This window comes from Pinus tabuliformis, chromosome 4_2, assembly GCF_031772625.1.
Source record: "Pinus tabuliformis cultivar Carrire ecotype Pingquan chromosome 4_2, CPIR1, whole genome shotgun sequence".
Classification (NCBI taxonomy): Eukaryota; Viridiplantae; Streptophyta; class Pinopsida; order Pinales; family Pinaceae; genus Pinus; species Pinus tabuliformis.
Window position 1 is genome coordinate 380,205,905 of NC_142304.1, and position 12,810 is coordinate 380,218,714.

A 12,810-nucleotide genomic window follows, 5' to 3' on the forward strand; every position below is an offset into this window, starting at 1 on the left:
TCTGTAGCGTCTGTGGAGCAATGGCGGAGGTCTGTGAGAAAATTTTCTATTTGCAAGGGTCGCAACGGCTTTCTAAGTTCTCAAAATGCGCGAAGAGAGTGAAAAGAGGGGTAATTGGGCTTATATAGAACAACCATTAATTTTGGCGAGTTCATTAATTGATGAACAGTGGGCAGTTTTTTTAGTTATACATGAAGGTGGTTTAATGGGGTCATCACACTACTTTTGAGAGGGAAGTGGTTTTGAGGGGGGCTCACCTGATCTAGTCGAGTGCATGACACATAACATTCTTGGGGTCGGGGAAAACTGCCTTATCGAGCAAGTAAAGGACGGACATCGGGCCAGACCGATATGGACGTGAGCCATAGGATGAGGGGGAGGGAGATCATACGGGAGTTGAGTGATGGAGTTGCACGACGATTTACACAAAACGTTTTCGAGGGGCCCATGGGTCTAATCACTGACGATATAGGATTAAATTAAAACTTAAGCTCATCAGGGGACTTTAATATAGGATTAAGGATTGAGGGTGGGGTTTTAATATATTTTGTGGGATATGGGGTAGTCGTATAGTTTATAAATAAACTAAGGGGTGGGATTACTTTATATAAAGGAGTTAAGCATATACGGCCAATGGGTTTTTTGGGAATTTTGTATATTTAATTAAAAAGTTAATATGAGGTGAAATGAGTGGAAGGGGTATTGTACTTAGGTATACAAAATATTATGCACTTTTCATACACTTAGTAATTAGGATAAATCTATTTGATGGGATTTTGCATAAAATGTGTTTATCATGGGGTTTTCTTAGGCAAAAAGAATTTAACCTTAGGAAAACAGGTTTTGTGAGGGGGACGAATGAATTGCAAGGGAATTTAACACCTTTCCTTCTTAAGTCATCAAGCCGAGGGTCTGGTCCCACCAGAAGTCAGAGAAATGCTCCGAGCCTCTTTGACTTAAAGAACTAGTGGTATTAATATTTTTATTATGAAAGGGAAATTAGTGAGCATTATAGGGGTTAAAATGAATGATGGGGGAAGTAATCATTTTGAATTGGCGAACCATTTCTTTTGCCTTTGTAAAATGCTTTTTGTACATAGAAACATATCATTTAAGCATAATGGATGTGCTTTTATCAAGTGATATTTGTAATCATGCAACCTTTCTATTACTTACCCATTCACCTAACCTACCATTTTTTCTTCCTTTATTTGGGTGCATTTAGGCTAGCAAATCCTTATCAATCTTTTTCTTTTCTTTTACAAAGAAAGCTATCTAATTCTAACCTTATATCATCCAAGGGTTCAGATTAAACTGATGAGATCCTTTTATTTGCTCTACCTATCTAATGATCTGCCAAGATTACAATGTTTGGTCAGATTTTATTCGCTAACTATAAACATAAAATTCAAAACATGAAATAGCCAAGTTTAAGCATTTTGACTATCATGGATTGTAGCATGAGTAACAAGCTGCACACAATCATTATCATGCATAAAAGTAAATAGTAGTGGCATTTTAAATTGCACACTTTCATGGTCTCTTTTTGTCTTTTGGGGTTCATATATCTTTTTTTTTACCTTTTCTTATTCTTTTGTCCTTTGGTTATTCTTTTAGGACATACCCTCTTTACATTTTTTAATTTTTTAATATGGAAAACATTTGTAGAAATCAAAGGTATGTATAATATTACAAGGCTTCACTTTAGTCATTCATAATTATGACTCCTATTTGTATAGGAACCTAATAGTGGCTCCACTTGGGGATGGAATTTTCTAGTGAAATGCCAAGAACTTTGTAGATCAGTAGCCTTTGAATTGCTATTGATGTTACCTTGCAAAACTTTCCTCTATGCCTCTGTGTTATTAATACTTATGTTAGTGAACCTTTCAAATCTTAGGGCCTTCTCTTCGGGCTTCAACTTTAGAAATCACCATCCAATCCAAACTAGACATTTGAAAATAGAATATATACAAATGGAAAATGAGAAATTAGTAAGTAGGCTCAAAATAATGTTTGAGCATTCGACCATTCACTGGCCCACCTTCTACTTCTGTACCATCAAGTTCTCTAAGGAAGAAATCATTATTACCTCTGAAAGCATAAATGACATATGGGTCTTTCCATAGGAAATAAAAGTTCTCATGTTTACCTTTTTATCTTCCCTCCTTCAATCCCACTTTAGGACTTTGTCACCAAGGTAGAAATCTTTAGCCTTGGTTCTCTTATCAAAAATCTTTTTAATCCTTTCCTGCACAACTTGAGACCTGATATATACTTCCTCCCTAGTTTGTTGAAGATGAATTGTTTGGTTGATTCTTCTTTGGATACTATTTGGTTCAACCTACATTTCTTGAAGCAACTTCATCATTGGTGTTCCCAAGGAAGATGGAAAAACAACTTCCATCCCATAAACTAGTTGATAGGGAGAAGTACCAATTGATTTCTTAGTGGTTAGTCTGTTTGCCCATAAGGCATTGACTAGCTTTTTATTCCATGTTTTCTTATTGTCCTCTAACAACTTTTTGATGATGTTTACCAGGCTTTTGTTTGAGGATTCTGCCAGTCCATTTCCTTGAGGATAATAGGCTGTGGAATGGCCCAGGGTTATATGATACTTATTGCAGAAATCTATCATTCTTTTGGATTTAAAGGCTGCTGCATTATCAGTAATGAGCTTAGTTAGACATCCAAATATTGACAGAATATTGGTTTCTAGGAAGGTTATGATAATAGTGTCAGTGGCTTGCCTTGAAGTTATGGCCTCTATCCATTTCGTGAAATAGTCTGTGGCAGTAAGGATCCATTTGTGTTGGGCAGAGGAGGGTGGGTGAATTTCACCAATAAAGTCTAAATCCCATTGTTGAAAATGTATTTCAGTAGAGATTGTCTTGAGGGGTAAAGGTAAAAGCTTTTTATTTCATTAAAAAAATTGGCATTTGTGACAGGAGGTCACATATTTCTTGACATCAGAAAACAAAGTAGGCCAGTAGAAACCAACTCTAAGAATTTTATCTGCAATGGTCTTCCAGTAAAGGTGTCCTCCACAATCACCTGCATGAAACTCTTGCAATATTCTATCAGATTCATCTTTTAATAGGCAATTGAGAAGAATGCCTTCATGATCTCTCCAAAACAAAGCATTGTCTAATATACAAAATTTTAAGGATTTCATCTTCAAATCCTGCTTTTAGTTCTAGATAATTCGGGAGGAGCCTGTATGTTTTGTAAAACATAAATAATATCAACATACCAAGGTGATTCAATAAAGGCCTGGATGATTAGTGGAGTCGCAATCTCCTCCCTATCATCTATTGCTGCAATAAAGTTTATATCCAAGGCATGACAGCTCAATTCAACCATGAGTTTGGCTAAACCTTGGCCCTTGATTAACTTAGTCAGTTTGATTTCTATATCATACTCTAAAATAGTAGCAATCCACTTTCCTCTCTTTCCATTTGGACCTTCTTGAGTTAGGATGTCTTTGACTACTCGATTAGGAACGTAGGCCACTACATGAGAATATAAAATGTATACCCTGAAATCCTTAATGGCTTTGACCAAAGCAAAGGCTTGTTTTTCCATTATATTATATTGCAAAGGGGCATCTCTTAGGGCTTTGCTAAAGAAAGAAATAGGTTGTTCATAGCCCTGGTCATTTTTCTATAGTAGGACTACAGAAATTGTGTGCTTAGAAGCAAAGGAAAATAAGATGAAATCTCTGTCAAATTTTGGACTGATTAACACTGGTTTTTTAGTTAAGGCCAGTTTAATGTCTTCAAAGGATTTCTTAGCCTCAAAAGTCCAATTTATGGTAGAATCTTTTTTCAGCATATTGTTCAGTGACCTAATTAACTCTGCTAAATTAGAAATAAACCTTCTAAGAAAATTAATTTTCCCTAAGAAAGCTTGCAATTCTCTAATGTTCCTTGGATGTTGTATCTGTAAGATGGCTTCTATTCTTGCAGGGTCTATTCAGATACCATCTTTTGAAATTATATGACCTAATAAACTTCCTTCTTCTAACTCAAACAAATACTTCTTGGGGTTCAAGGAAATTCCATATTTCCTACATTTAATAAAGACTTGCCTTAGATGATTCAGATGTTGATTGTCATATTTTGAAAATACAGTAATGTCATCTAGATATATCACAAGGAAATCATGAATTTATTTTACAAAGGCTATATCCATAGCCCTTTGGAAAGTTTCTTCTGCACTCATTAGTCCAAAACGCATTTTCACATACATAAATGTGCCCCAAGGAGTAGTGAAGGTAGTCTTGGGTTGGTCATCTGGATGAACCAAAATTTGATTGCAACCAGAAAACCCATCCAATAATGAGATCTTGGTTGCTCCAACTACTCTCTGTAAAATGTGGTCCATTTTGGGGAGAGGGTAATTGCCTTTTAGTGACACTTTTTTGAGGTTTCTAAGATCCACACAGAGTCTGATCTCAGCAGTTTTCTTCCTAGTTAGCACCAAGTTTGAGACCCAATCAGAAAATCTGATTGGCACAATTATTTTAGCATCATAAATCCTCTGAATTTATTTTTCAATTGAAGGTAATAATATAGGATTAATCCTTCTAAGTTTTTGTCTAAAAGGTTTTTGACTTTCTTTAATAGGGATTGTGTGCTGGATGATGTTGGTGCCATAGGACTTGAGATCCTCATAACTCCAAGCAAAGACATCTTGAAATTCTTTTAATAATTCAATGTATTTCATTTTTTTAGTTGGAGGTAATGATTTCAAAAGTTTGATCAATTTTGGATTTTTATCAGTGCCTATATTACACTCCTCTATATCATATTTCAAAGGTTCCATTTTAGGTTTCCTAGGAACATCATTTGAATCGAACAAATCTTCCAAAGGGGTTAATCCCTTAGGTAAGAAATTATCTTTAAGATTCATTACTTTAGTGTCTTCGTTAATTATTTCATCAATCTCAACTTGGTCTAGATTTTCTACATCTGACTTAGTAAATTTAGTAGGGTGAAATCTATTTATTTCCTCACCTTCTATCTAATTTAGTTTTATTTCATCCTTAGGGTCAGGATCTATGGATGTATCAGTATCTATGTTGTGATTCAAAAAATCTTCTTCTAAATTTAAAAAGTTATTTATCTGTTTATCATTAGTAAATACTTGCCAGTTCTTCAAATTATCTGGAATTGCAGGTCTATGCCTAACTTCAGTAGTGTATTGATGGTTAGGTTGAAAAGGTAACTTGCAAGTGCTGGAAAACATTGCTAAACTATGGGCTTGCATATTTTGTTTTCTGGGGATTATTGCGAGCTTGGTTTTTAAGAAAGTGTCAAGTATTTCTACAATAGTTCCTCTATAACAACTTAATATAGGATCCTTTGTCATATATACAACATCAATCTATTTTATAACTAGTTCAGAGTCTCCCATGACAGAAACTCTCTTAGCTCCTAGATTCCTAACTAATTTAAGACCTAAAATTAGTGCCTCATACTCGGCCATATTGTTAGTACATTGAAAATTCAGTCTGTATGTGTGGCCTTCTAAGTGATTATTCTCCAAATTATATATCCATACTCCTGCTTCTACTCCAAACTTATTGATTGACCCATCAAATTCAAGATTCCATAATATCTCATGCTCATAATTTTGATCATTTGGTGCAACAAACTTTTCCTCATTTAAAGCAATTTGGCAATGTTGTTTATTGCAAAGTTCTAAAGTTTGGTTAGTTTCATTTCGAATAGAAACTACAATTTCTTTTGGTTCCGTATCAATATTGTCTAAAAGAACTTCTTGTGTTTGATCAACATTATACAAGATAAAGGAATCAATGTCTGAATGTACAAAGTAGATAGGAAAGTTTTGAGGCCGATCCTGGCTACTTACCATGTATTTCATTAAGGTTTCTCGGCACAACTTCTTAGGTTTTCCAAAAACAGAAATCGTTGCATATGACATATCAAGTTGTAAAGATCCTTGAAGTTTGGCTCCCCATGATCTAGATAAAAGCATGCCATACTTTGGTGGGATGTCAGCAACTACGATACCCATAAGGATGCTTTTGGCAGGATATTGAACTAAGGTAATACACAGGTCTATAATCAACCCTAGACACTTTACTTGACTTGATTCAAATGAGAATAATTCCTTGTAAAGCCTTGTAATGTCTAGGTTTAATTTCTCCATTACTGATTTGGGCATTAAGTTGTGGGAGGCCCCATAATCCAACATTTTATTGTGTAGGATTTTGTCATGGATGCTAAGGCTAATGTAGAAAGGTGGTACTCCTCCTTCTAGTGGTTTTCCATTAACATCAAGACCAAATATAAGTTTTGGTTGGTCATCAAATAGGTTAACAAAATCCTCATTTTCAACAATGTTTAAGGTCTGGTTTATCTGTGATTTGTAAGTTTCATTCTTGATTAGTTCTGTTAAAGGGACTGAAATCTTTAGCTTAGCCACGTCTGCTCCCAGATTGAATGGTAAAGGGGCTTTTTCTATTTGAGGATTTTGAATTTTCACAATAGGGATTTGAGTAGGATGGTCTTCTTTTCCTTCATTGGGGACCTCTTTATGTAGGTTTTCAAATCTAGTGTTTTGAGGTTTTTCCACTGGTTCTTTAGAGGGAAATAAAGTGGATGGCTGATCATCAAAAGGTTGATTAGGGGTTATATCTACAATGGTGGGGTCAGAAGGATTCTGGTTTTGTATGGGGAGAATTTGGAGGATTTTAGAAACTGGGGCTTCTTTGATTTTCTTGGGTTGATTTCACACTACTTTCTTGGCTTGGTCAGGGACATCAATGTTCTTTTTACTCCTTAGGTTATAATGTATATGCACTTCAAAGATGGTAGAATCATATCCTTGTTTATAATAAAATGACTCTCCAGACTGGATTTGAAATTGCTGCAGCATATGCAGTTCCTGCTCATCTTGGGTTATAAAAACAACATCTTCATCATCTAATCCCATTAGGTTAATCTGTGTGTCTTACTCTGGGTCTTCAGGATGGGATGTTTCTGCATAATTTTCTTGAAAAGGATGCCTAATATTCTGATCAAGTCCATTTTTTCTAGTGTTTTGGTTTTGGTTTTTTCTAAAGTTCAGGTTTCTAAATGGAGGTGCTTGTTGATTATCCCATTGGGGTTTCCTCTCTATGTTATCTATTCTATCCATTAGTCTTTCCATACTTTTGGCTAAACTATCTATTTTGATGTCAAATGGTGAAGCTTCATCTTCAACAATTCCTCTCTTTTCATTTCTAACTCTAGCTCTTTTAGCTAACAAATTAGCTTCAACACTAAAAACTACACTTTGAATATCTTCTAATGTTGGGGGGTTTCTTTCCCTAAGTTGGGATGCCATATCTGAGTCAAAACCATCAGGGAACTTTATTAAGGCTAAGTTATGTGGGGGTCTAAGATTAACTAGGATTGCATATATATACTATTAAATCTAGTGCAGTAATCTTGAATAGTTTCATTAGGCCCCCTTCTAATATTTTCATATTTTGAAAGGATTTGTAGGGGATTTTTCTTCTTTTCCCATTTGTTCAAAAATCATTGATGAAATACTTCTAAACTATCAATACTATTATCAGGGAATGCTCTAAACCATTTCCTAACATCACCAGCTAAAGTCTGAGCAAATAGTCTCATTTGAACATCCACAATATCAATTTCATGTAGTTTGAATTAATCTGCCATCTTATTAACATGGTGATGTGTAGTGTAGTGTCCTATGCCATCAAATTGAACAATTTTGCTTTGGTAGTCTGCTGGCATAGCACCAAGTGGGGCAGGTAAAACAAGAGGAGCATATATATTAGCCATGGTTGTAGGCTGGGAGGGGTTAAGATGTGGATGAAGAATGGATGAAGAACTAGGACTAGTAGGTGGTGAATGGGATATGATAGGTTGCTGAGGAAGAGTAGGTACAAATGGTGGTGGAGAATGAACTTCTGAAGTTGAAGGGAACAATGGTGAACTGAAAGTGGTGGAAAATTGTTCAGAAAGCTCAGGGATCTTAGCAGTACTTAGGGATGATTGTGGAGAATTTAAAATGTATTCATCAATTGACTGGTTGACATTTTGGACTTCAAGGTCTGCAATGAATTCAGGGTCTAAAACAGTATCGTATATTTCACTTTCAGACTTTGTTTTAAATAATGACAAATCAAATTGCTCATCAAAGGGAAGGTCTTCTAAAAACAACCACTCATCAGGACATGAATTAGACTTAATCAACGATGTGTGACTAGTTGAACTTTCTTCTTTTTTGGATTTTCTTGAAATTAGGTTGGGATTATCAAATATTGGGGCAAGATTTGGGTCTGGATTAGCCCTAGTAAAATGAGTTCTCCTTGAAGCCATAATTTCAAAATTTTTCTAATTTTTTTCTTTTGTGAGATTTTTAAAATAACTTCTAATAAATTACTTTAAGAGGCTCAAAATACAGGTTCAAAATTTCTTAAAGATTTATTAGGACTGAGGGTTGGAGTCCCCAGTATGGTCACCGCTATGTTAGCACTTAGAATTTTTCCCTAGAAGTTATCACAAGAAGGAAAAGACTGAGGTAACCACAAAACAATCTTTTAAGTATAGGCTCTAGCCAACCTATGACTCAGAGAGGGATCTCTCTATATGATTTAGCTTTGTTTGCTAAGATTTTAGGCTAGTTCTTAAAGTTCAGGGGGTTTTGATTTGTATTGAAGTTTGGGTGGTGGAATCCTTAAAACAGATGGATAGAATGAAGTCTCTAGGCCATTGGGCTATGGAGTCAAAGAAGGACATCAGAATTGGGATTAACTCATTAAAGGGAGTGTTCAAAGGGCAAGCTAGCAGAGTGAAGTATAGGTCTTTAGGTCGAATGGGTGAAATGATATTAACCAGGGTGAGAGAGCATTTAAGAATTCTAAAATCGGGATTAAAATGAGGAACAGAGGTAAATCATGAGCAAAGGGAAATTAAGAATCGTTTATTATAGATCAGAGGGATCTACCTAGACTAAGAAGCAATCAAGAATTCCTTAACTTAGATAATTAGCAAAAAACATTAAAATGCATAATAGTTAAAACAGAGTGAAATGAAGCAAATTATGAGATATCATTCCATATTATAGCATTCAGATTTGAGATCCATTAAAGATTATGGAAAAACTTTTAAAGAAAAATAACAACACAAGAGAAAATACTTGACTGCACTTTCGCTCTACACATGAATCCAGTGAAATGTCTTGGCTTCATTCATTAATCCAACTTGCTGGTCCAAATAGTGATATAATATCTTACAATCTTTGATCAAGAAAGTCTATAGAAATGTCTATGAATCCACCCTACACACTTGGAATTGTGAAGTATTTATACAAAAAATTATTACAAAATATCTCAAACTAACTTGAGATTTAATTTATGAAATACAAATATCTTCTTGCAAGAAGATAGAGACAGCTAATGAACTGTTTCATGTTGTCCCTTTTTATTTGGTACTGCTGGCTTTTATGGTTGAATTTGTAGCCCTTTATGCTGGCTTGTAGTTGTGGTCTTTCACGCTGGAATCTTCTTCAATTTTGATCTTTCACCTGATACTCTTTGACCTTGATACTCTTTGACTATGCTGCTCCGTTTTCATCTGTTTACCTGGTTGCTTTCGTTTTTACTATGTAGTAATTTTTTGCTGTAAATTAATTACAGTAAATCAGTCATTATCTCCCACCATTATGCATTAGGTAATTTTACATTCATCATCCTCCTATAGATCTCGTCAGCTTCAATATACTTGGAAAAATTGGGCTTGGTGATGAATAAGTGTTTTATCTCATGTTCAAGGAAAAACAAGTTCTCAAATGTGATGCACAAAACTTTGCCTGTTCGTAGTGCTTTTATAGATGAAGTGCTTGCTTGTTCCTTAGTCAATTGTCTGAGTCTGTTATCATAGTCCAGCTGTGTCCTAAGTTTATCATTGATAACTAATGGACTGGGCAGACCTTTCTCCCTCAAAATTTAAAATTTAGCCATGAACCTATCAATGGATATCTACATGTTGTGGCACTTTTCTTCTAAGTTAAGCATAAGGTTCCTTTTGGAAAGGACCTTCCTTATTTCCAAGATGGTTTTAGTCCTGTTCTATATTGAGTTCTTGGAGCTCATACCTATTTTTGTTGTTGAGGAAGTGGATGAGTCTATTGGCATCCTCAGGCATGTCTCCTAATTCTTCTTTGACCTTTTGGATAGCTTCTATAGCTATCTTTACTAACTCTGTTTGCTAAAAAATAACTTGAATTGATGGCCAAATATCCTTGATGGAGTCAATGATATTGGCCCATAACATTTCCTTGGTTTTCTCAAGGGGTTTCTCCAATGTTAAGTCTTTCTCTAAGATTTTTATCCTTTCACTCATTCTTTGGGCCTTTTGTGCTTCTTCCTTTTGCTTAAGCTGGGCAAGTTTTTAGTCAGTTTCCAAACTTGCCACCTTTTCTCTCAATTTGTTCATTTCTGTAGCCTAGATAGACATCTCTTCCATGGATTTAACCAATTCTGATGCTTTATCACATGATGCACTTGTTGTTGTAGATTCTGCTGTGACTGGCAATGCTGTGGCAGGTGGAGCTATAGATGCTAGTGAAGCTACCAGTGTAGAAGCGACTGCTGTGGATACTGTAGGGATGACCTCTTTGGAAGTTGTGGCCAAGTTGCTTTGCTTCAATTGAATTAAAGCATACAACTCCTTTTTTGTCTCCTTTAATTGATCATTCAGCTTTAGGACCAAGTCCATCAACTCCTCATGTCTGGTTTGGCTCTCTACGACTTCTAGAGTTTGAGGATGTTGCAATTGGGGTATTTTTAATTGCCTCTTAAGTGCAACAATATCATTGTTTTTATTCTTTATAAGTTTCTTTGTAGCTTTAATATCCTTGGGATCGTGTCCCAATTCAATCACTAAGTCCTCTAAGGACTTGATCCTGGTATCCTTGGCCTGTGAGGAGGCCTTCTCTAACTGAAATTATGCCAAAATTTTATTCAAAGAGTTTTGTAGCTGATGAGAAGCTATGGCTTTACCTGTTAGGGTGGAGTATATCATTTCTCCAGCCTGTTTGTGTAGTTCAATCTGGTCTATGGGATGAATATCCCTGGCCAACACTTCAAAATCAACCCTTTTGAAATCAGATGCTGTCTTGGGCTACTGAGCTATAGGTTTGATGAAAGACATCTGCAGCTTTCCCTCTTTAATGTGAATGGCTGACATTAGTCTTGTTTGATTGGTGGGAGTCAGCTTTAGGTACTGAGCATATGTTTGGGCCTTAAGCCTCTCATTTCTTGCTTTGATTTCCTTGTACCTGTCTTTTATGTCCCGGTCTTTATCAGTAGGCCTGCTGAAGGAAGATACTTCCACACTAACCTGCCTTTTAAACATCTGAGTCTATGATGTGGAAGGCTCTTGCATGCCTTCAGATGGAGTAGTGGGCCTACTTCTTTCTACTTCCGTGTTTGTAACCTATGCTGATTCTTTTGTGTATTCCTATTCAGAGGCCAGATTGAGCCTTTGCCTCTTACTTGTTTCCTGTTGCAAATTTGAGGTGTCCATTCCTAAAGTGGAGGCTCCCTCTCTATTTCTTTTTGGAATCTTCTCCTCATTTTGAGGATTCTGCATCACTGGAGGGGTACTCATGGCTCTTTCTTGCTCTTCTGGTACTTGCATAAAAGAGCTCTCATCAAGCTACTTCTCCAAATCAATCAGAGCATTTTCTACATCTACTTTGGTGCTGTCTCTGTCTACTAGAGTACCTTCCACCCATTCTGTTTGATTGGCATATGCCTCTATTTCTGGTATGGGGTGGTGGATGAAAGGTCCTAGCTTGACCTTTTGTCTTTTCTTGGTAATGAATTCCAAAGGGTCATATCTCCATACAAAACTCCTTTGGAATTTCATTCTTTGCAGGATTAGGTCTGCCTCTTTCCCTACCTCTCTGGAATTGCATATGAAGGGACCTAATTGATCTTTGATTTTAAAATAGGCCTTCCTTTTGGCATTGATGAAGTTGACTTCATTTGCATTGATGATTTTTCTATAATACTCTAAGGCAAACAACCTCATGGGGAGGTATCTTGGAAACTTATATGGTGCAAGCAGGCAACCATATATTCTGATTTCTGTGTGGTTTTGGTAAAGGTACCAATCACCCACTTTGGTTTGCTTGGAAATATGGAGGACTCTCTTTATCTCTAGGCTTATCCTAGGTGGAGGATTCCCAGTCAGCATAGTCATTATTGGATGCACAAAAGAGTCTATGAAGTCAGAGTATGTATAAGGTGATCTAAACTCATGGAAAAGTGGTGTCCAAAAGATGACAGATCTGGGCTATCCCCTGGTGTCAAGCTTTCGGAGAGTGAAAGGAAACTTCTCTAATTGAGAATACAGAAATAGATGGTATAGTACAGAGGAGTATTTGAACACCCTCTCATTTCCCATTCTTGTGAACTGCTCATGCATTTTATCAACTATGAATGTGGCAAAGTCCTATATGGTTGCAGGGGGCTATCTTGGGGTATAGATGGACATGAAAGCAAGAATTATTTCATCAGTGTACTCACTTGTGGTGTAACCCAAAACACATGATATCATGGCTACAATGTTCTGGCCCCATGGAGAGAAATTAGCTGATACATATGGAGGGGAGTCCTTAGGGATGTGTTTCTCCTCCCTAATGAAGGTTTGGAACAACTGGGCCAATTTTGCAGGGCTAAGCTTGGGATACTAGTTGAACAGGTCTCCAATTGAGAGTGGATTTAGGTTTGGCTCTGGTTGGAACTGCAACATTTCA